This window comes from Cupressus sempervirens, chromosome 5, assembly GCF_028749045.1.
Source record: "Cupressus sempervirens isolate cs-2001-9-10 chromosome 5, ASM2874904v1, whole genome shotgun sequence".
Classification (NCBI taxonomy): Eukaryota; Viridiplantae; Streptophyta; class Pinopsida; order Cupressales; family Cupressaceae; genus Cupressus; species Cupressus sempervirens.
In genome coordinates this window covers 678,621,117-678,641,975 of record NC_143122.1, presented here as the reverse complement: position 1 = coordinate 678,641,975, position 20,859 = coordinate 678,621,117, and the positions used below count along the sequence as shown (strand labels likewise).

Below are 20,859 nucleotides of genomic sequence, written 5' to 3'. Positions count from 1 at the left end.
TTAAATACTTAAATATTTAAAATTGAATGATTTCTTTCAAAATTAAAAACTAGATTTATTGTTTTGTAAAAATCCAAAAATGTTAAAATTTAACCAAATATTAACATATTAATAAATTTATTTAATATATTATATTTTTTAATTCTATTAATTAAATTATAGTTTACCACAAATACTTACACTTGTTCGTAGTAGTTCTATTCTATTTTTATATATTTGTTTGTTTGGTTGGTAAATTATTATTAATATTAATATATGATGTAGAATTTAAATTATTTATAAGTTATTTTAACTTAAAAAAAATTTAATACATATTATTAATAATTTTTATAGCTAAATTATTCAGAGTTTCTTATGGGAAAACTTTTATGTCTTGGGATGGTTTTTTTTAATGAGATTTCATCACATATAGATGAATGAATAATATTATTGTAGAGTTTACCATGTATTACATATTTAATAATTTGTAGAGTTTATGATTTTATTTTATTTTAATAAAGTGATTGATTGTTAATTAGTAAAAAACAAAAAATTAGCAATCTTATGACTACTTGTTACATGCACAAAAACATATGATTGCTAATTATAGATAATAAAAGAAATCAAATTGTTACCTAAAGATGAGATTGTTACCATAGTCATCTATTTATGCTCTTTCAACCAGAGATTTAATAAATCGCAGTTTTGTATCCCATATGAAAAATGTTTATGGCTTAAAAATGTGGCATGGCAATGTCCTTATCATCGGAATTATATTTGCTTAGGGTTTTGTTATGCTCTGCTTTAGTATTCAGATGGAGAAGGTACTCTGTTTTTATTCCTTCCAAGAGCTATATTTTTTTTCTGGTCTGCTCTTTTTACCCCATGAAGATGGTGACAATGCAGGACTGCAAATGGATTTGCCCCCTCTTTAAGCAGGTAACTTCTTCTCCTCATTCTTCTTCTTCAAAATTATTTTGCCAAACCTTCACAACTCAAGAAACACACAAACAGGAGAAGCACCCTCCTCACATTAGCCGCAAATTTAATGTTTTCCAGTTCAATAAATCCATTGATACCCTCTGTAAATCGGGAAACACAAACACGGCCTGGGATCTTTTACATTCAGCCATATCTCAACGCCTTCCTCTCGATGTCGTATCCTTCAACACGCTTTTAGGTAGCCTTAGGAAGTTGGGTGATCACCGTAGAATCAAATCCGTTCTTGTTGCAATGAAAGAAATGGACATAAATCCAAATGTTGTCACTTATACCGCTCTTATAAAGGGTTTGTGTAAATGGGAACGAATTGAGGAAGCGCTTGGGGTTTTCCACGAAATGAGGCACCTTCATTGTGTTCCGAATATTGTTACATACAGCACCATAATTGATGCGATCTGCAAAATAGGCAGAGTAGATGAGGCTCTTGTTTTATTTGCTGAGATGATACAAATAGGCATTCTTCCGGCCACCCTTAAACATCACACACTAAGCTTTGACTGCTTAGGTGTGATGTGGGCCCTTCTTTTCGCGCTGCTGTGGAGCCCTTAGACGTTTTCGTTTCTGTTCTCTTCTTCGTAGCAGTTCTGTGACTCCTTACTGACTCCGTAGCAGTTCCAATTCAAGTAATAGTCACCGCTACACTTTAATTTGAATTCAATTTTTGACCTCTCCCGCCGAATACTCTGCCAGCGCATGGGTTTGTGTCCAAAATTTCACTTGCTGACACCGCCACATCACCTCGGGACCCACTCCGCCAGTTTTCAAGGTTTTTCGGCAAGGCGCTATGTCGCCATCGAAAAACCTTGCCATTTTTCGATGGCGCCATAGCACCTTGTCGGATTTTCTAACTTTCCGGTGCATACTTGGATTGCATGTTTCAGCGCATGGGTTTGTGTCCAGACTTTCACTTGCTAACACCGCCACATCAGCTCGGGACCCACTCCGCCAGTTTTCAAGGTTTTTCGGCAAGGCACTATGTCGCCATCGGAAAACCTTGCCATTTTCCGATGGTGCCATAGCGCCTTGTCGGATTTTCTAACTTCTCGGTGCATACTTGGATTGCATGTTTCAGCGCATGGGTTTGTGTCTAGACTTTCACTTGCTGACACCGCCACATCACCTCGGGACCCACTCCGCCAGTTTTCAAGGTTTTTCGGCAAGGCGCTATGTCGCCATCGGAAAACCTTGCCATTTTTCGATGGCGCCATAGTGCCTTGTCGGATTTTCTAACTTCCCGGCACATACTTGGATTGCATGTTTGGTCAAAATTTAGTCTTCTATCCTCCATCTAGCTGGCCGACCACGGGGCCACGCGTGGACTTCGCTTTCAAAAACCTTTTTCTTTAAGACACAAAGTAATTGAGTAATTTTCTATTTAAACGACTAAATATAACTTCACCCACCCAATGTGGGATATATGACTTTGCACGTTTTTAGAACGCAGATGCGTGAGAGCTCTTTTTTCCTTTGCGTGTGGAATTTCTTTTATGCTTCTATCCTTTTACATTGGGTAACTTTGATCAGGGCGGCAGTAATATTGTAAGGGAAGCTGCCATTTCGATTCATGGTGAAAAGTAGAGTAGGGATGTTTTTATACATGATACGGCTAGTGCTTTTATTTGGCTTTAATGTCACAGAAAAAATTGTAACAGCATAGACCATTCTTTAAGGTTTGTTTCAACAAGAGAATCTTCGAAATTTTTTGTTAATATTTGGTATTGTAATAAAAATAATAATAATAAATGAGGTTTTATATTTAAATTTTTATGTATTTTTAGTTAATCATTGTTGGACTTATTGTTAGTGTTCTCTTTAGAAATTTGTGATATGGCTTAATCATTTCTAGTGTATCGTTGTTATGTTTTGAAGTACAAAATATATTGAAGTGTTATAGTTTTTTATTATAAGCAAGGAAATCTTTAGTGGCTAAAATTCGTAAATTTTCTAATTTTAGAAAATTTTGGCTAATAAATTGGTTAATAATATGAGATTAAGGAAATTTAAATCGTCACATTTTTGTAAAATTTAGTTCTAAAATATTTAAAATCACCTAATAATTTATTTTAAAATTTAAGCTCAAAGTTTTGCCACCATATTCGATAAATAATTATATTAGATTCTCCTAAATATTATATATTTTTGGAGAAATTATAATTAATTCACCAATAATTATCATAATTATTAGTTACTTCAAGGATATATCATCAATATTTAGTTTTCACTATTGATTTAAATTATAATGTAATGATCCTCATAATAATTCATGAGGTAAAAAATGTTCCATGGTGATTAATAAACTTCCTTGAGATTGGCTAATATTTTCTATATAAAAATTATGATTCCAAAATAATCACCAATATAAATAATTGTCAGAATAAAAAATTGCGACATTTTCCAATAGAAATAATTTCATTTTTCAAAATAATGAAAGATTCGCCAATAATTTATATCTTTTTCTTGGAAGGGGGTTTCTTAAAGTTTACCCTGATTAAAGATTATATTAGATATCTTAATATTAAAAAATATTATCTCTATGCCTGTATAAATGTGGGAGTTAGTTATTTATATACATGGATCAAATGTATGAATATGTCATATTTTCTTACTTGTAGTTTTCAAAACGAAGAGCAACTAAAAATAATTATTAAAGATAGTTTATTAATGAATTTTAAAAGAAAACATTCAGCATAGTAAATAAATACAAGTGGAGGACTATTTCAAGATATTTGTTTTGGTTGTTGTCATAGTTTGTCAATGTTCAATTTTTGTTGATGTTCAAGATTTTGATTAGTGAAATATCATATGCATGTTTGAAATGATTTTCTACCAAATCAAATATTTTTGAAATAATATTATTTCTATATTAGATACTTATATAAATAAAAATTCAAATCAAATAAAAGATAGCATGTTCACATACTTGAAGAAGATAAATACAAAGATTTAACTTTCAATCATTTGAGAGATATAATAGTTCTAACCAAAAAAAGTTCCCAATTAAGAAACTTCAATCAACATTGATTGCATAATAGATTTGAACTACATGTATAACTTGATTTAATTTTATCTTTTTGAGCTCTAATGCTTCTTATTTTACTTTATTTGTTCGATCGTGTTCTCCTTAATAGTTGTATCCTAAATTTACTAAGGTGTTTATTGTATGCACTTATTATAGACTACTTGTTTCATGGTGTTTTGGTGGCTTGATCTACAAGCCCCATTTTTAATGGTTTTGAACTCTAACCTATAAGGATTTGGGTACTTCCTCACTTATTCTAATAAACAACATGGTATACCTACCATATCTATCTTTAGATAAATATCAATAAAGTGCTCATTTTATGTATTGTTTGTTGACTATTACTATATCAAACTTTATATCAAATTATTATTTTTTAAATTTAATTTATAAATGTTATCTTATTTGCATAGTAACTAATTTATCTGTACATTCATTTAAATTGAGAAGAAAAGAACACCATCACTCTTCTAAATTTAAAAAAAAAATACCTACAACATTGTTTTATATGATACAAAATTATACAACCTATTTAAAAATTCTTACATGAAGAAGTAAAAAAATTAGAAGTGTTTCTTTTCACTCCTAAAAAAATCTACAAACTCAAATATTTATGCTAATTCATATCTATAATTTTATTTAAAACTATCTCAATTAATATTGTGCTTACAAATAATAAATGAGATGTTATTTTGAAGAAAACACCTAAATGGGATGTCACTTTGAAGAATAAAGTAAAAAACCACACATTCTCTAGAAGTGCAGCTTGCTTTTGTAACTCTACCTAGCACATAAAAGGGAAAGGCACTAGTTCTGTTGAAGTCTAAGGCTCACCCTCCCTTCAAACTTCTCATCCCTGTAAACATCCCTTGCCTTTTATTTACAAAAATGAAAAGTGATCATTGCATGCCCACTCATCTTGCTTGAAAAAAATTAATTAAACATTCCTACCTTGATGTACTTAACCATGGAGAGCCTTCCCCACAACACATCCCTATGAGGATTAATGGAAATTATCTTAGATTTTATTATTTATCTTGCTTACAAATTTAATTTCATCATGGAGGAAGTCCTTTTTAAGAATGTTCTTTATTAGGAGAGATATGATGAGTGTAAATAAACCATCCTTATGCATAATCAACTATCTATTCCACCCACCTTGATAATCCCTATAGGACCCACAAGAGTACCTATAAATTTTTTTATTATTCTCAAGTTGGTCCTCTTCCACTTGAATTCAAACATCCCATGGCTACTATCTATAAGAGTGGTCCTCTTGGCCGTGCATAATTTATTAAAGTTACGGACAGTGAGGTTATTGTACACACCATCTAGGATATTAGATATTATCCTATGGGATATTCCTTCTTGATCATGTCTAGCATGCTCCAATAGGACCCTTGCTTCTCCAAGAAGATCTATTATTCAAAGCATATAATATGTATAAAATTGGGGAGTTTTCAGTTAAACTTATAGCACTTGGCCCCTACTGCTTCTATTCCTACATCTAATCCCACCCCTACTATGTAATTTGCTTCACCCTATATTCCATCTTTGTAGAGGACTAAAGGTAATTGTGTTTCTTATAGGAAACTTCCTCAACTTTCAAAGACCATTGGAATCTCTTGCAGTGCATCTTGTTCTTGTAACTCTACCTAGTAATACAAAGGAAAGACACCCATTCTATTGAATTTTAAGGCTTTCGTTCCCTTAGAGCTTTGCGTCCTCATAAAAATTCCTTTCCTTTTTCATGGAAAAGGTAAGTGTTCCTTACATGCTCACTCATCTCCCTTGGCATCCATGACTAAGTCTACAACTATTACTTTGATGAAACTCCCTACCTTATTTTTTGGGCCTTCTTTTTATCTAGTCACAACATCAAACCCTTCCCATCAAACAAGAATTTATTAAGCCTCCTTCAAGTTTCTTAAGCCTGTTCACATCTATGTTGGAACAACCTTTCACATGGATGTAAGTGTCATTTATGCTACCTTATACTATGTGGTATAATGAAAGGAAAAGAAGACATGGAAATTTGAATATATCGTGATGTCGGTATAAAATTGGATATCTTCCAAAGAAAAGAGATTTATAGTACATAACAGACCAACATTATTATGTACCAAGGTAGACTAATATTATTGTGTACTTGTTTAGGTAGTATGAAAGTGACTTGTAATAAATTGGCTATTAATTATTTTTCAAGCTATTGATGACCACCTTATTTTTTATTTTTATCATTCGAAAGGAAAATGAAATTAGATTGCTAGAGCATTACTCTTTATAATTTATTTGCATATTCATAAAAGTGCCTTTGCAATATGTCATATTTTTATTTTTTAAAATTTTAATAATGTTTTTAATGATATTAGACATTCTTATATGTATAAAAGGAAAAAAATTGAGTTCATTTGAAATTCACCTCTATCTACTATAAAAGGTTTTTCAAATATTTTATCAAATTTTATTTGTAAAAAGGAAATACTTTTTAATTAAAAAAATATTTTCAATTCTTTTTTCATTTTAAATGACCAATTCTCTCAAATTTTAGTTTTTTCTACTTAAATTTTAATTAGTTTACTATCTTGCATTAATAGCTTTACCAAGTTCTACCTCTATAATGTCTTTATTAACACTATGAAGATTCTCTTCAAGATGCATTATTGTTGTCCCTTTTAACCATTCTTACATTTTTAATATAAATGGTTTATTAGGTGGTTGTCTTGGAAATGTTGAACAAAAAGGGGTATAAGTGGACAATTTAATTTTTGAAATCATCACAAGGAATATCAATGGAGTGATTGATTTCTCATTTTGGGGAGTTGTCTTAGGCTTCTAAAATATATGGCAATATATTATGCTTGATTGACAGCTTTTCTTTCATGTTTGCAAATAAGTACAAGATTTTTGGTGCTCTTAGTACATTTTATGAAATATTTCTAATTATATCTTTGATGTGTGTAAGTGTTATTAAATGCACCATACTGATCTTTCTTATCATATTAATAGGGTTTTGCAACATAAATCATGATAATCCATGGTAGCCACATCACATATGACATCATCAATGAATTTGGAACCAGATGCAAAAACATAGTGTAAGTATTTGTGATCTACAAAGATGAATCATTATCCTTCCACCCAATTGAATTTGGATGAGGATGTAGATTCATTGACAAATGAGGTTTCTGTAAAGTAGACTTTGCAATTAATTTTTTTATGAGCCATTATTGGTGATACAATATACATAAATATCATTTATCAAATGAGCATGAGTGATAGATAAATTGTCACATTCACCTAAGATTTTTTTTTAAAAGTATAAATCGTGTGATGACACATAGACATATCAATAAAATAAATATTTGAAGCATAATTATTAAGTTCAAACTTGTTTTGGTATCATAATTGATGATGTCAAATTGACACCTTAGAATGCTCAAATGCTATATAATCTCCTGTACATAGATAAATGTAAAAATTGAATTACCATCATTTATACAAATTATAAAATGAAATAGCTAAGAAAATTAGCATCTCTCAAGACTAATGAAATTCAAGTTGGTTTAATTATGAAGCAGATACATTCAAGGCTTGAGAAATTTTCTTGGAAATATAAGATCTAACACACTCTACATATGATTAGGATCAATAATACCCAAGCATATATTTGGGGAACATTATTTCCATAAAAATGGGGGTGACTGCAAATACTGGCAGTGTTGAAGACTCAAAGAAGAAACCATGAGAAAGTTTATAGAAAGTAAATGGCAGATCAAATGCATCTTATATTTATAGAAAGTTATCTTAAGAGAGAAATTCTAGTGCTTCAACAAACATTGAACAATATAAATACCAATGCTATGTAGCATAATAAAAGGTAGAGAAGAAATAGCCATTTCAATATCTCTTGATGTCTCTATGAGAGCTTAAATTGGGTTGTGATAGCTTCCCAAAAGAAGAGATTCATAGTAGATCCAGAGAAATAGTCACAAAGGGTACAAGTATTATATTTTGAAATCACAAGAAATAAGAAATAAGAAAATGGATGAAGAGGAATCCCTTGAATTTGAATAAGAATACACTACTACATAATATATTGATTGCTAAAAAATATGATTTGAAGAAGCCAAGTTAGACCACCAAAGCTAAGGCTTGACAAAATGTAATGCCCCGCCAAGGGATCCAAAGAATTAGCCTAGAATTTCACTAAGTTTGGTAGCATTTTTTTTTATAAAAAAAACATGAAAGTAAATACCACATATAACTCATGCACAATAACAGAAGCAATAGTAATGTCCATCTGAAATTAAACATATCATACATAACAGATTACATTCTTTAAGATCCCTTAACATTGAATTACATACATGAATCCATCTAGTACAACATCCACATGAAATAATAATGATAAGTCCAATGTTTATTCATTACATTTCAAATACTCCATCATCCACTGTACATGCCACAGGGTATGACAAGCTCAAAGAATATACATACATAGAATAAGGTACATCATCCTATTCTAATCCATGATACATCAAAGTAAAGATAATCACATGATACATCATCATAGAAGACATATAAATCCATCATAAAGATCAAACATAATAAACTAAGTGCACGGTTCCTCCCAACCGTTAATAGCATCATTAGACCATCGTGGGTCCTAGCCATCCCTCTGTGCATAACATTCCAAATCACCGAAGAGATCATCGGTATTAACATAGTAGGAATGTCACTCCTAACATATACAACATCATATGTAGAAAGTAATCTAACATGCAAATATAAGCATAAGATAACATTTAGTCCTGAGCATATTGTCATTTAGTGACCATTACCTTAGAAACACGAGAGAGCTTTAATTTTGCAAAAGGAACATTATCTTCAACTACAATTCCATTTTAGGAAAACCAAGTCTCCATATCAAGGAACCAACTATGGAGCACAATAAGATGTTGAGATCCATCATGGATTTTTATTTAGTAACTTATTGAAGCCTCTTCCAGGAGCATAAAGCTACTAAATTACTATATCATCACACTGACAAGTTCAACAACTCTCTTAGCTAAAAATTCAAACATATTATTATGATTTAAAGCCAATCAAGTAATTTAAGCCTCCCAATAATATAGAAGTAAGAAATATAATCAGTAGCTTAATAATTTTATGCCCCCCGGGAAGGTTCTAGATGTTCACACTTAATACCTAGGGCCGAAAAACCCTAACAATACATATAGAGTCGGCTAAATACATTTTTGATAAATTATTTTAGAAATTTCAGCAGCCCAACTTCGGAAAACCATAACTCTTGAACCATTGCTCCGATTAGCTATTACAATCAATTTTTAGAAAAGCCAGCTTCTGATCTATAGGCTCAAAATGGCACAAGCACCCTTCCATCTTGTTTTAAAACCTAATCTTGGCACTCGAAGGCCTCCAACAGAGAGCCTGAAGGTTTTTTTGCAAAATTTTCCACTGAAAATCTACAATAGCATCTCTCGTACTTAAGCTAAACCTTCATGTAAAAAATGAGAACATTTCGAGCTGATATGAAAAACTTACTAAAAATAGCAAGTTCTCACAAATAGTAACCACCCTGTCTACTGGTCCTTATTAAAATAGAAAAGACTGAAAAAGAAATATTTTTGGGTGATGCAAGATTACTCTTACACCCAAGATGCTCTTGCATCACTTATACAAAATTAAATTACAATATTCTCTACAAAATAACATTACAAAGCTTGCATTCCAATATGCCTCTATGTGAGGTAAAGATATATTTATATAAGAAATTAATATGATTTATTTGGATGAGTTAGAATAACTTACATATTTCACATGAACAACCAAATATAAGAAAAATTAACAAACAGAGTAACAATATACTAAGTTATGCTAGCCTACTAAAACTATGAAACTAACATTTTAGTTTCACTATTGAGTTTTTATTTTTGACATTTACATAGGAGGAATAAAACTAATAAAAATAGTCCCTAGCTAATAACTTGCAATATATCCTATGCACCCTCTGAATCATCATTTAGTTTATTATAGAAATAATACAATTAGTTTTAAATAAATTATCCTTCAATTTGAACTTTGAATGAGTATAAAATAATCTTCCAACATTCGATGATAAAATATTACAATTTATGAAAAAAAAATTAAGGGTAGGATCTCCATCTTGTGGTAACACTCCAAATCGATTAGCTGCATAAAAATTATGTTCATTATTTCATCTATCATTTACAAGATGATAGGTGGGGGTCTTAATATTTGTCTACGATTGGGAGATTCATTATTATGTCTATAATTTGAGACTTGAGATTGAAGTTCTCAGCCTTTTTCTAACAATAGGAGGAGAAATGAATTTATATAGTAATTTCAGCAAAACTTGAGAGTGCATGTTATTAGGTTGTTTGGGTAAGTATACAAAATTTTGGTTCCTAAAGTTGGGTACAAGTGGCCTCTTTTATTCTAGAATCAGAAATTTCTAAATTTCTTTAAGTATTTGAAGATGTTACACTCAAAATTTGATGATATGACAAAAATAAAAGTAACTTAGTCCTTTGAATCTAGTTTCTAAACTACTAAGTTTTTTTTCTGAAATGGTTTATTTTTAGGCTCTCAAAAAAGGGGACCATAAAAAGTGGTGCTATTTTTCAAGAAAAACATAACATAGTTAACTAAACAAACAAACAAAAATCTATGTTAAAGATGAGCTCAATCTTGATATATTCCTAAATTAGATCCAAGAGTTTGATAAGTACTTTGAGATCAATGACATGAACAAAGATTATCCAAATAGAGAAAAAAATTGTCTCCAAGTTGAATTTGCATGCAATATTATGGTGGGAAATGTGCAAATTTTGAGAACATAGAGAAAAGTAGAATTTTGGCCTAAGATGTTAAGATGTCTAAGAGCTTAATTCTTGTCCTTGCATAATGATTATGTATTGCATGGGTGAGCTCTTTAAAGAATAGATGTGAAGATGATGTGGAAAAATAATGAAATAAAAGTATAAAAACTTAGGCCTTGGTATTAATGAGTAGGGTTTTAAAAATCCTATTCATAATTCTAGCCTCTTGAAGATCGTCTTTTTGTATATTCATGTCCTTTCCACTATGATGATTCTCACAATATTATCAATTGTTTTCATTTTTCTTATACCCTTGAGATGTTCCAATTTCTACATAATTTCACTTAGTCTCACTTATTCTTTTCTTTCTCATAGATCCTTTCTTCTTCCTATACATGAGCATTTTTTGAAATATTATGTGGGAAGCATATTTTATTGTCTTTTCTTGATTTAATCTTGTATTCTCTTATTTCATGATGTTTTATCTCTATAGTTATCTCTATATGTTGCCTCTCTTTGCATTTCATGAGTGTTTATTTCTTTCTTCTTCATGTTGCTTATGTTTATAAGATGTTTAGATGTTATAATGTCTCTTTCCCTTTATAATGTCTCTTTCCATGTAAACAATAGATGTTGAGCATGTTCAGGTGCAGAGCCAATCTAAATTTTAGTAGTGCCGAGCATCAGTATCAACAAGTGCCGAGTAACACAAAATTGATCATATTTGGTGTTAAGTGTTTTTCATGCATGTTTTTACTTTCCATGTTATTTTAATATATCTCATTGATGCAGAGGTGGTGGATGGTAACCTCCTTGATCATATCAGACAACAATCTACTTCAAAATGTAACAACTTCTTCTTTACAAAATTCCCCTCAAGGCCTCCTTTCTAGGCTACCCAAGTACACCTAGTGCCTTCCAAACATCATATCTTTACACAAGACTTCAACCTTCATTTTAAATTCATAAAATGTCTTCTCATGCCCTACTTACCATGTCCCAACAACCCATTTGATCAGCACAACCAATCTTCTACCCAAGACTCACATTCAGCCTTTAAAGCTAGTAGCCTTTTCACATGGATCAACTTCCTTGAACCCGACCTTAGATCACAACTAGACATTGGTTCCCCTATCACTCTTAATTTTTTGAGAGAACCTTACCTTCTCCTTAATACCCTATTTAACCTCTCTGGACACTATCCAAGCATACCATACTCCTTTCATCCATTAAACACAACCTTGGAAAAAATTCTCATACCTTCTTGTTGTCTCGTGGATAGACCCACAAACAGATATGTATAAATTTTGAACCAGACAATATTTTCTCAATCTAACTGTTGATATTCGGCATAATTTGGTCCCAAACAACATATAAAAATATGAGAGAAATCCAACGGTGGGGTTGGGAGATATGACCCCCGCAACAGCACCCAATTTTCTGTGACAAAATCTCTCTCTCTGTGACTATCATAGAGCCCTTTTCCACACTCAATCCTTCTCCAGACCACTCCAACTGATCAAATGAATCATTATGGATCCATACAACAACAATCAATCACCCCATATCCCCAACATTAAGGGAAGTCACTCCATGGTGACTAGTTCCAAATCAGAGCATGTTCTCTGTTAACAAACTTCACTACAACCGTTTGTAGTTCTTCAACCACTTCTTCTCAAATCCCCTGCATAAGATAAGTATGAACCAAGAATATATTACATCTTCATCCTCTCCCACCAATCATAGGAACTTCAAAACAATAAAAGGTTGACTATGTCTAATCAGTCACTGGTTTTGGTACACCAATCTAATATTCTTCAACAAAAACTCAATGAAATGATAAGAAGAATGAAAGGGAGTGTGGGATACCACTAATGCCACATTCTACATCATTCCTACATTAAGATCACATTGCAAACAATTACTACAACTCACTGTCTCATACTTTTACCGTGAATAAAGAGTAAATTGCAGAGAATAGACTTAGTTTTATTGATTAAAACTTCACTACAATACTTTTCTCAGTATCCACCATCTCTCCATACTATCTAATCACACCTACATTCCCTCTATAAAGCCTTTCAAGGCCAGATATTCTCTACCCAACCGTAACAGTCAGTTAAATGACTGTTATAAGTTGGTTACAATTTAGCCTTTTAGGTACATTTTGACCATTTAATACCCTTAACCACTATGACAAGCCAAATATGTCAACTACAAAATGTCATCATAGATTCAATTACATTTAACTCTAGATATATCAAGACCATTTGTTGTTCATGAGTCTATATGACTCTCCTTTCATGCTTTTGCCAAGGTGCCCTGCACCATACTCCCAAGGATCAAATCAATCCAAGTCTCTTTGGATTGGGTGATTTTCTTCCTCTTCCTCCATTCTTTTTCCACCTCTTGTTGAGGATCATCTATGTCAATGTAACCCTGTACCTACAAACAAGTATCATGTGCCAAGCACACACTCTTGCATTCTCGATCTCATAGATGTCTGCAACCTTAGTACTTGCATGGAGAACAATACAGAATTCCTGCAAACCTATCATAACAATGTTAGAAACAAAACCAATCAAATCTTTAACCAAAACAAATGCTTGGTGCCGCATTCCTTCATCTATTGCTGTCATCACAAACAGAGGTAAAGAATACAGTTGTTGATGAAGACCTGAAAAGAAGAACATTTGAAGATGAAGGCATTTAAATAATAAATGCAAATATAGCATGTATGGGTTGAGTTGACAAGGGTAGTCAACAACTTGACAACTTTTATAAACTTGCAAATTGTAAATAGACAGTTTTAGACTGTTGTAGGGAGTTGGGAGTTGGTCATTTGGGTTGTTATCGGTTTGTGGGAGTGTAGAGGATCCACGTGAGTATGAAGGTAGGGAAAGTGGAAGGGAGTTTAAGAGGTTTTGTTGTGTTGAAGAGGCAATGTAATGCAGTTTTTAATTCAATAAACTTTAATTCTCTGCAAACTTGATAGTTGCTGTTGTGAGGGTACAGTCAGCCCTTTTGTGGTTGAAAATTATTCATTTCAATGTGAATTTGATTAGAAATGGAGTAATACATTTTTGGTTTAAAGCATTATTCATTTCATGTGTTATTTTCATTGTTTTGTGAAGATTTAAAGGCAAAGAACGTCAATTTGTTTTGACTGTCCCAAATAGAGAATCAAGTGCAATCAACATTTTGCTTTGAACACACCATGAATGGATAGGGCCTCCTCACTTACTGTGATTAATGTGACTATGGGGAGAGCCCATTGCATGTATTATCTGTGTCATTGGGTCTTTTATGTAGGGATGACAAGAGGATTGAGAAATGGATCAGTCACTAAAGAGAATGCTGATTGAAGGGATGACTGTCATTGAAAATTTTAGTCCTAGTGCGGGGGACATATCTCTAACTTGAACTGTTGGATCGGAACAAGATTTGGATGTGTTGGAGACAACCAAGTTAAAGATCAAATATTTTAGTTATAACTACAAGTTTAAAGAATTCACAAGAAAGTATACAAAAATTGAAATGAAGCACTCAGATTTCCATGTTTAGTCCAATGTTTAGACAAACAAATTTTAATTCAGAGAGCCATGTACCATGTATCCAATATACCCTACAACCAAATATTGAAACTTTAGATTTATAAGTTACTACTTCCATTTAGACAAACAAATCGCAGAAAACCACACATATTCTCTCTACAAGATATTCAAAAGTTTGTCTACATCTTTTTCATGAAACAGGGTTTCCCAAAAAGAAAAATGCATATATGACAACTGAATAAAATATTTAATAGAAAGGATTGAAATATTATTAGAGACAGATGCACGCACTAGATATTCAACAGAAAAGATTAAATATTATTAAAAATGCTTCCCAAGTATGAGAAAATTGAAATTCAGATAGGTATCCCATGTAGCTCATAGCCGAACTATGAAAATAGTATCATGTACCCCACATATCATGTACAGACCTAAATAGTTTTTTTATGAAAATTGGGCATTTTTAGAAATCTGGCTTAAAATTAGAATTGAGATTTGTCCAGATCATCAAAATAAGGATGTTGCATTGCCTTTTTGGTTGAGATTCTCTTGGATGGTTCATAAATCAACATTTTCTGCAAGAAGATACATATTATTTTTTGTTATTTTATTTGCATGTATACAAAGTTGATTGAAATGGAATGAAAATAGGACAAAAATAGGTGATATTGAAATAAAAATGGATGGAAATAAAATCTTGTGTTCTTATAATAGTATCTTGGACGATTTCAAACATGTGTGTAACCATATCAAAATCATGTTCATTGATCTACATTTGTTCCTCATCTCATTCATTTTCCCTATCAAGATCATCAAACCAATTTCGACGCTTGCGATTTTGTGGCAATGGTGGAAACATAGGCGTTCTCCTTGAAATATTAGATCTTCTCCTTACATTCATGCACTCAATCAAGTCTCTTTGTCGATGAATAGTGTGACCAAACCCATCTTGTACAACATGAAATGGATTTGCACTTGGATGGTCTAATCCAAGTTGGGATGAGACATGTCTACTCTCAAGCTTATTTGACAAGTCCTTTAAATTCTTATTAATGAAAGTAAGTGTTGCCAAATCAGACGCGTGAGTTGAAATTTCTTGTAACTTGTCCAACTCTTGTGTTATTTGTAGCCTCATTTCTTTTAGTGCAGTTTCACCTCTATTTCCAACAGTCTACAAAAATAATGCAAACATATTTTAGAAATTATATAACCAAATAATCAAAATTGGAACAACAAAGATATGGTTATAAATTCACCTGTATGGGCATAGAAGAATCCTCCAAGGGTTGGCAATTTTCATTATTTACAATCTCTTCAAATGCATCGGTTACCTACATTCATATTGCAACACATTTAAAAAATTTAAAACACGTAGTTTGCAAATAATTGTATATCAATATAATAAAATACTCAATATTTTTTAAGTACCAAATAATTAGAGAGATTGTTGGAGCATCCTTCTTCTATAGAACCAATTGTATTGGAAATATTATCAACGTCTACATCCAAGTTGTCAGATAGATGTTGCCTTTGTCTCTCTTTCATCAAGTTAACCTTCATCACATGCTTACACATGTATCCTTGTATTGAAAATTTGCAAGAGCACATAGATAGACTAGGTGAGGAGCTATACACTTCATATCAAAAATTGGGATTGCTTTCACTTGTCACCCATGCTATGTGATCATTAGTGTCATTGAATATAACATGCTCATCTGGAATTTTCATAGCTCGAACCCAAGATGTATTTTCAATTTTTTCAATATCAAAGTTCCTATAGAAACCATGTTTTTTACTAACTTGCACCCACCAATAATAGACATAAACATGTGTTGAAAGTTGATATACCAACCAATCAACACGACGATTTGTAGCACGCTCAATTGTTTTCAAGAATTGTCTCTTTAAGTGTGAATGGTAAGACTCTATGGCACCATTTGTCTCTTGTCCTGCATGTTTAAGTGTATGGAAACATCTAGCCCACATACTCAATCTATTAGACCATTGTCCCTTAAAATATTCAATGAATGAGGGTTGTGCATCTTTAAAGTCATCAATAAAATTGTGAATCTCATTCTTTGCTGAATCCTCACTTTTTGAATGATGCATGATAAATCCAAGTCTATCAAACATCTCTTGTCTAATTGCATTATCTTTGACCTTTGCAATCAAGTTCTTTAGCCACGCACGTCTAACATGCCAAGTGCACAGATATACATCACACTAAAAAACTTCTCTGCATCATAAATACTTTCACTCAGTGTCAAATTTTATATTATAGGAGGCATTGAAATATTTTAAAAAATTAAAAAGGGATAAATGATTAAAAAAATATACCTAATAGCTTTGATCTTAGCAGCTGCATCATCCACCATGAATGGATTTAGTTTCCAATTAATATTCTTCAAGTGAACTCGTTGAAGAAGAATGTGCATCCAATATGTGATATCATCTGCACAAGATCTGGACATAATAATCCATGCCACAGGTACCCCCATATGCTTTGAGTCGAATGCAAGCATTGTATACAATTGAAACTATCATAAGACATCAGCATAATGTATCAATACTATACTTTAACTGTAAATATTTTGAAGTTAAATCTACAACACAATACACTATATACCTTCATCGCATTGGTACCAAATGTAGAATCCATGGCCAATATATTGTTATGGCCATATTGAAGCATCCAATCAAGTTGCTCTGGCAATTGAATCCCTAGCATAAATGTGACCTCTCCATCTCCATCAATAGTGGCACTATACTCTTGATATGCAAACCATTTGTCAAGGTTTGCCAAAACCCATTGTTGCACTGAAAGAGCATCACTACTATCATACATGTATTTTAATGACTTAATTTTGCGATCAATATTTGCAATATCATCCATCGTAAGAAAATCATCCCTAGAAGATTGACCCTCAAATATTGTCATCTTTTCATGCACCATTTGCTTATGTTTTTTATGCACTGCATCTGCAGGCATGCCAAGTAATAGCAATGATTCGACCCATTGATGTAATTGCTTACTAATAAATGGTGCAAAGAAGGACCTTGATCCAAAAAATGCATTGTTCATTTGACCATGACAAGGTATGCCACTCTTGTTCACATGGTGAACTTGATGGTACCATATCAATACATGGTTTGGCCGATGAACCATGATTCGGGTGATAAAATGATAGGTACAACCACATTGTGTATGTTTGTGACCAGGTCTACTACCTTTCCCTGATTTGGGAACAAAGGAAGGATCAAATGGTGTTGCATCTTTTTCTTTATAGTCCTCTGGTCCAAATGTACACCAATACCTATGGAAATCATAAAGAATCTTCATATTAATAATATGCATAATTAACAAATGATTATAGACACTCTTTACTTTACAATTGAAAGTATAAATAATCTTAGCTAGAATATTACTCTTACATGTTGTATTCCAGATAACTATTAATCCTATCTTTTGTATCGAAACTTTGAGAGGGCTTCCTTGAATGACTTTTGTAAAAGCATGTTGGATATGAGTCCCTTGAACATTCTCCCTCGATAAAATCTTTCAATCTATCAGCTTCAATCCAAGCTGAAAATAGTTCTGAATTTTTAAGTACATATTTTTTCCATGAAAGATCCACATAAGAATATTTTCCGCTACATGGGCATTGAACTGCTTCATCCATGATGTGAGACCAATCAACATCCATCTAATATACAACAAAAAAATATTAGAATCCAATAACTCATGGTATGTATGTCGGTTTTTCTTTTGCACCTCCTCTACAAATTTAAACTATCACAACTCTCATGGCAGCTGATTGAGTTTCATGTTTGCCTTAACAATGGTGGGTGGCTTTTACTTTGTGTGATATGCATTCATGGCGGAATACTGATTTTGAATGTTGATGATAAGAATTTGATCTTAGTTCATATGGGTAATCAAATTTGGGTTATATTTGAATTGGGTACTTGCAGGTTAGAAGGATGCTGAGTTTGGAAGAGAATGCTCCTTGGTTGAAGCCATTGTTGCAAAAAAGTTTCTTCATTCCTTGCAGAATTCATGGAGATTCCAACCATAGCAAAGGCAACATGTATTGCCTTGATTGTATGTCTGGTGGATTATGCACCTATTGCCTTGAACATCATAGTGATCATCACATTGTTCAGGTATAGCAGTCCCTACACTGAAAAGCATTAAAGTTTGAGCTTACATGATCTAATTGTTGCTACAGGAACTTATCAACATTGTATGATTGTCTTCTTGAGAGTTGAAGCAATATCTATCATGGATTATGTTTGAAATGGTCTCAGCTCTTTTCCAATTATAGCCTATCAATTTCAGTGATTAAGCCAATCTTCAAGGATTCATAGTGCTCCCCAATACCTCTTTTGAGAAACTGATTAATAATGAAAAACCCATCAAGCCTAGTGCATAAAGAAATTTTCAAGCATTCATAAAGCACCACCTATGTCTATTTTAAGAAAACAGTTAAGATTGAAAAACCCTTCAAGCTCAGAGTTTAAGCCAATCTTTAGCTGCAAATACTCTCTTCTCACCTTAAAAAGTCACTTGAACTAGAGGCTTGTCATTCTTCCCCGGAACAATGGTGAATGGCCACAATTGTTTGTCAGACCGCACAGAGGGATCATTGTATCTTCTTCCAATGAGTCTCTTGACATCAAACACGATGTTGGTAGGATTAGTTGAAATCTGAAATTTGGCAGCATTCCCAACAAGCCTTTCATTAGGGGTGAAAGCAACCATGGACGGAGTGGTTTTGTTACCTTGGTCATTCGGAATAATTTAAATTCTGTCATGCTGCCACACTCCAACACAGCTGTAAGTTTTCCACAGATCAATGCTAATAGCCTTAGCTTTGCCTGCTCTTTCCATGGTAAATTCTGCATGAATGTAAGACAAATATTTGGGAAATACTTCAGGTTTTGAATCACGCAGGAAAATGGTGTTATTAATTCTAAAATGAATTACTTTAAGAACAAACTACAACTGTCATTATGTGGGAGGCTTTGTCTTTGCCAGCAGAAAGGGATTTCCTTTAACAGGCACCAAGGAGCTTCAATCGGTGAAATAATGTTTCAGCCAAAAGTATAGCAATTTCAATTAGTCTATGTCAATTAAAAGAGGACGTCCTTAGTCATTGCTAATCACCTTGTTCATAATCGTATGATTTATTATAGGGTTAGTAGTTCTGTCATGCCAAATTGTTTTGGCCAATTAGCCTAATATAAAGTATGAACTAGTGTTTAAAGGAGTTGTAAAATTGGATGGTATTGGTGTTAAGACAGCAGGAGCTATCAAAATCTCAGCCTTACCTTTTGGATAAGTTCCTCTATTTTGGAAGACACTTCAGTTATAGAACTTCCCCCATATTTGCTATATGTTTGTCTAGAGAATTTAGAGCCAAGACAGGAGGATATTTATCTGCTATAGTGATTTGAAGATACTGAAATGTCTGTGAATGCAAATAGAACTCAAAGTATAGCGAAGAATAGTCTTCTCAAGTTTTATAAAGATAGAATATAGACTTTGAGGCATTTGGCATTTAGGGTGTTCCTAGAGAGCAAAACAAAGAGGTGGACAACCTTGCAGCAGTTTGAGGGGAAATTTGAAAATAGTTCAAATTTTGATACATAGAAGAAAATGCTATTGCAAAAACCTTCTACTATTCATATCCTTGTTTTTCTATTAGATTGTCCCATTAGCTCTTTATTCTTCTTGGTTCTAAGCTAAGGCTGTGTTGACAACTTCCATAATTTCTTTGGCTACAATAATAGAGGAAATCTGGTATCCCTCTCGCGTCAACTACTTCATACCATTCTGTAGCATTCAGTCTGAGTCCTCTTTGCTAGCAGCAGTAGAAGATCCTGTTTCAGGCATTGATGGTTGTCTGGTAGCTATTTAATAGTTGTTTCCCCTGATTTAGAAATGGTGGAACAATTTTATTGAGTTTAAAGAGCAGATTAAAGGACATCAAAGAGAAAAATAAAAGCAAATGGAAATAGACATAACGCATTGAATTACGTGGCTCACCACATCATCTGTGCCATAGGTGGCTAAATGTTCAATATAGAATGCAAACTATCAATTATGGCATCGAGAAACGTTCCAGCTTTTAATAGAAAACACAGAAATGAGACTGCAATTCATTTGCAATACAAGAATTTTAAATGGAGAATAAGATTTAAAATTACATACCTTGAATTGGCTGGAAAAAACTTGAACAGTGCCCTTGTGAAACGAATTGAAATCATGGTAAAAGAAATAAAAAACCCAGACATGGAGTGGAGCGCGCGGGACGGAGAAGCGATTAAATGGTTTAATGACAGTGGGTGGAAGTAGGTCGATTAAAAACGAAATAGTCACGGCAGGAGTATGTTAGATTTTATGGTTTACTTTCACCGTTACGGAGTAACAGCGTTA

At 32.7% G+C, this 20,859-nt stretch overlaps 1 pseudogene; it reads left to right on the top strand.

Moving 5' to 3' along the window:
- Positions 1 to 864: 864 nt before the first annotated feature.
- Positions 865 to 20,859, top strand: part of LOC149557761 (uncharacterized) — a 45,790-nt pseudogene continuing 25,795 nt past the window's right edge.